Consider the following 5,000-nt stretch of genomic DNA (forward strand, 5'->3'; position numbering starts at 1 on the left):
AGTACTCGAGTTCAGATTCTTGGAACTTTGCGTATTGTTCAAAACTTATAACGAAAACTAAATTATAAATGGGTAAAAGGCTAGGCGTTTCTCAGTAGCTTTTGGCGCCACGTGGCAAAAGTATTCGAGTTCAGATTTCTGGGACTTAGCGTATTTTTCAAACCTGATAATGAAAATTGAAGTACAAATGGGGCATAAGCTAGGCGTTGCCCAGTAACTTTTTTCGCCACATGGAGGAAGTAGTCGAGCTCCAATTTCTGGGACGTAGCGTATTTTTCAATCATAATAAACCAAATCAAACATAAAAATCATGAAACTTACACCACGTCCCTAGGTTGTGCACAAAACGTAACGATAAAGTGCCGGCGAGGTTAGAGGTGCACCAAAATTGTGTACCGATTAGGAAAAGTACTCTATGTTGCTATGACTTGGGTAAAAAGTGTTGATTAACTGCTGGTTACGATAGACAGTTGCTTATCGTACACATCGCAAACGAACACCCCTTAGTGAGCAGTAGCAGAAGTCGATGGAACAAAGCGAATGCATTACAAACTGATCAAGTAAAATAAGGAACGCTACGTACTAGGACTTCTTTCCAAGAATGGTGTCCGCGACGGGAGGGCAAGCGTCCTTCCCAGGTTTCCCTAGTAAACCTTGTATGGTAAACATACCCAAGCGTGTCCGTAAGCACGCAACGATAGTCACGAACGAGCACATACCTAGGGAAAGTACTCTACGTACTAGGACTTCTGTCCAAGAATGGTGTCCGCGACGGTCGGGCACTGTGACGCAATTACCAAATCCTAGAATCGTACAAGCAGTGTGTACAAACATAAACATTAACGCGTTCGCTCGGGCTGCGCCGTCCGTGTTGAACACAAATGCGGGTGATTATATGAGTGGATGGACAAAAACATGCGTGGCGAAGACAATTTTCTGCACGATGTGCACATAGCTCATTTCGTCGTCCCGGGCGAATGGAAAAACACAAAAATCTCGAGTATCTTTCTAGGTTTCTGTTATAAAAGGGCAGGCCAAAAGGTGACCGGTTGAGATGAGCATTTTAAGCATGCAAGCACTTAATTGCAACTTTTCCTACAAAAACTAGGTACGTACACGTAGATTGTATCAACATGGACATCCATGATTGCGTACGCCCGGGCTGCGCCCTCCGTGTTGTACTTTCCCTGATTGGTACACAATTTTGGTGCACGGCTATCCCGAAAGGCAACTTGTACCAACATCGACATCCATGAACGCGTACGTAGCGTACTTTCCCTGATCGGTACACAATGTTGGTGCACGGCATAGGAAATGGGCTTAAAATGGTCAAACTCAATCCATTTCCACTAAAGATAGTCAATAACAGCTGTGCCGATGAAGTAGGGCACGATGCAAGTCAATGTTATTTAATGAATTACATGTTCACCATACATTTCAGTACAAAATTGCTCGGTCAGACCTACAAAGTGCTATATCTCGAATACTAAACGTCGCAGATGGGTGTCGTAGAACAATTTTAAGTTCGTCTAACGATTCTACATCCGATTCTGGATAGTGGTTTTTCGACCACTTTTCAACATTTTGTGACACCCCGAACCTAGGGGCAGCTCCCTAGCTTTTTTCAAAAATGTGCACCGAACGGGCCAGAGAGCTCGAGTAGTCGAAAATTTTTTTTTTGCTAAAACCCCTCAAAACGTGTCAGGAACGCACCCTAGATGATGAAAAGTGCAACCAGAACGTCAATCGACAACATGCCCGGGGGTACAAATTTGCTCTACGCGTCCCTAGGTAGGGTACTTTTTCATACAAACATCAAAGTGTACGGTGCACAAAGTGCGCGGAACAAAAATTGCTCGGTCAGACCTAGGACGGGCCATATCTCGAATACTAAACGTCGCAGATGGGTGTCGTAGAACAATTTTAAGTTCGTCTAACGATTCTACATCCGATTCTGGATAGTGGTTTTTCGACCACTTTTCAACATTTTGTGACACCCCGAACCTAGGGGCAGCTCCCTAGCTTTTTTCAAAAATGTGCACCGAACGGGCCAGAGAGCTCGAGTAGTCGAAAAATTTTTTTTTGCTAAAACCCCTAAAAACGTGTCAGGAACGCACCCTAGATGATGAAAAGTGCAACCAGAATGTCAATCGACAACATTCCCGGGGGTACAAATTTGCTCTACGCGTCCCTAGGTAGGGTACTTTTTCATACAAACATCAAAGTGTACGGTGCACACAGTGCGCGGAACAAAAATTGCTCGGTCAGACCTAGGACGGGCCATATCTCGAATACTAAACGTCGCAGATGGGTGTCGTAGAACAATTTTAAGTTCGTCTAACGATTCTACATCCGATTCTGGATAGTGGTTTTTCGACCACTTTTCAACATTTTGTGACACCCCGAACCTAGGGGCAGCTCCCTAGCTTTTTTCAAAAATGTGCACCGAACGGGCCAGAGAGCTCGAGTAGTCGAAAATTTTTTTTTTGCTAAAACCCCTCAAAACGTGTCAGGAACGCACCCTAGATGATGAAAAGTGCAACCAGAACGTCAATCGACAACATGCCCGGGGGTACAAATTTGCTCTACGCGTCCCTAGGTAGGGTACTTTTTCATACAAACATCAAAGTGTACGGTGCACAAAGTGCGCGGAACAAAAATTGCTCGGTCAGACCTAGGACGGGCCATATCTCGAATACTAAACGTCGCAGATGGGTGTCGTAGAACAATTTTAAGTTCGTCTAACGATTCTACATCCGATTCTGGATAGTGGTTTTTCGACCACTTTTCAACATTTTGTGACACCCCGAACCTAGGGGCAGCTCCCTAGCTTTTTTCAAAAATGTGCACCGAACGGGCCAGAGAGCTCGAGGAGTCGAAAAATTTTTTTTTGCTAAAACCCCTCAAAACGTGTCAGGAACGCACCCTAGATGATGAAAAGTGCAACCAGAATGTCAATGGACAACATGCCCGGGGGTACAAATTTGCTCTACGCGTCCCTAGGTAGGGTACTTTTTCATACAAACATCAAAGTGTACGGTGCACACAGTGCGCGGAACAAAAATTGCTCGGTCAGACCTAGGACGGGCCATATCTCGAATACTAAACGTCGCAGATGGGTGTCGTAGAACAATTTTAAGTTCGTCTAACGATTCTACATCCGATTCTGGATAGTGGTTTTTCGACCACTTTTCAACATTTTGTGACACCCCGAACCTAGGGGCAGCTCCCTAGCTTTTTTCAAAAATGTGCACCGAACGGGCCAGAGAGCTCGAGTAGTCGAAAAATTTTTTTTTGCTAAAACCCCTAAAAACGTGTCAGGAACGCACCCTAGATGATGAAAAGTGCAACCAGAATGTCAATCGACAACATTCCCGGGGGTACAAATTTGCTCTACGCGTCCCTAGGTAGGGTACTTTTTCATACAAACATCAAAGTGTACGGTGCACACAGTGCGCGGAACAAAAATTGCTCGGTCAGACCTAGGACGGGCCATATCTCGAATACTAAACGTCGCAGATGGGTGTCGTAGAACAATTTTAAGTTCGTCTAACGATTCTACATCCGATTCTGGATAGTGGTTTTTCGACCACTTTTCAACATTTTGTGACACCCCGAACCTAGGGGCAGCTCCCTAGCTTTTTTCAAAAATGTGCACCGAACGGGCCAGAGAGCTCGAGTAGTCGAAAATTTTTTTTTTGCTAAAACCCCTCAAAACGTGTCAGGAACGCACCCTAGATGATGAAAAGTGCAACCAGAACGTCAATCGACAACATGCCCGGGGGTACAAATTTGCTCTACGCGTCCCTAGGTAGGGTACTTTTTCATACAAACATCAAAGTGTACGGTGCACAAAGTGCGCGGAACAAAAATTGCTCGGTCAGACCTAGGACGGGCCATATCTCGAATACTAAACGTCGCAGATGGGTGTCGTAGAACAATTTTAAGTTCGTCTAACGATTCTACATCCGATTCTGGATAGTGGTTTTTCGACCACTTTTCAACATTTTGTGACACCCCCGAACCTAGGGGCAGCTCCCTAGCTTTTTTCAAAAATGTGCACCGAACGGGCCAGAGAGCTCGAGTAGTCGAAAAATTTTTTTTTGCTAAAACCCCTCAAAACGTGTCAGGAACGCACCCTAGATGATGAAAAGTGCAACCAGAATGTCAATGGACAACATGCCCGGGGGTACAAATTTGCTCTACGCGTCCCTAGGTAGGGTACTTTTTCATACAAACATCAAAGTGTACGGTGCACACAGTGCGCGGAACAAAAATTGCTCGGTCAGACCTAGGACGGGCCATATCTCGAATACTAAACGTCGCAGATGGGTGTCGTAGAACAATTTTAAGTTCGTCTAACGATTCTACATCCGATTCTGGATAGTGGTTTTTCGACCACTTTTCAACATTTTGTGACACCCCGAACCTAGGGGCAGCTCCCTAGCTTTTTTCAAAAATGTGCACCGAACGGGCCAGAGAGCTCGAGTAGTCGAAAAATTTTTTTTTGCTAAAACCCCTAAAAACGTGTCAGGAACGCACCCTAGATGATGAAAAGTGCAACCAGAATGTCAATCGACAACATTCCCGGGGGTACAAATTTGCTCTACGCGTCCCTAGGTAGGGTACTTTTTCATACAAACATCAAAGTGTACGGTGCACAAAGTGCGCGGAACAAAAATTGCTCGGTCAGACCTAGGACGGGCCATATCTCGAATACTAAACGTCGCAGATGGGTGTCGTAGAACAATTTTAAGTTCGTCTAACGATTCTACATCCGATTCTGGATAGTGGTTTTTCGACCACTTTTCAACATTTTGTGACACCCCGAACCTAGGGGCAGCTCCCTAGCTTTTTTCAAAAATGTGCACCGAACGGGCCAGAGAGCTCGAGTAGTCGAAAATTTTTTTTTTTGCTAAAACCCCTCAAAACGTGTCAGGAACGCACCCTAGATGATGAAAAGTGCAACCAGAATGTCAATCGACAACATGCCCGGGGGT

Source organism: Anopheles coluzzii, assembly GCF_943734685.1.
Source record: "Anopheles coluzzii chromosome X unlocalized genomic scaffold, AcolN3 X_unloc_40, whole genome shotgun sequence".
Classification (NCBI taxonomy): Eukaryota; Metazoa; Arthropoda; class Insecta; order Diptera; family Culicidae; genus Anopheles; species Anopheles coluzzii.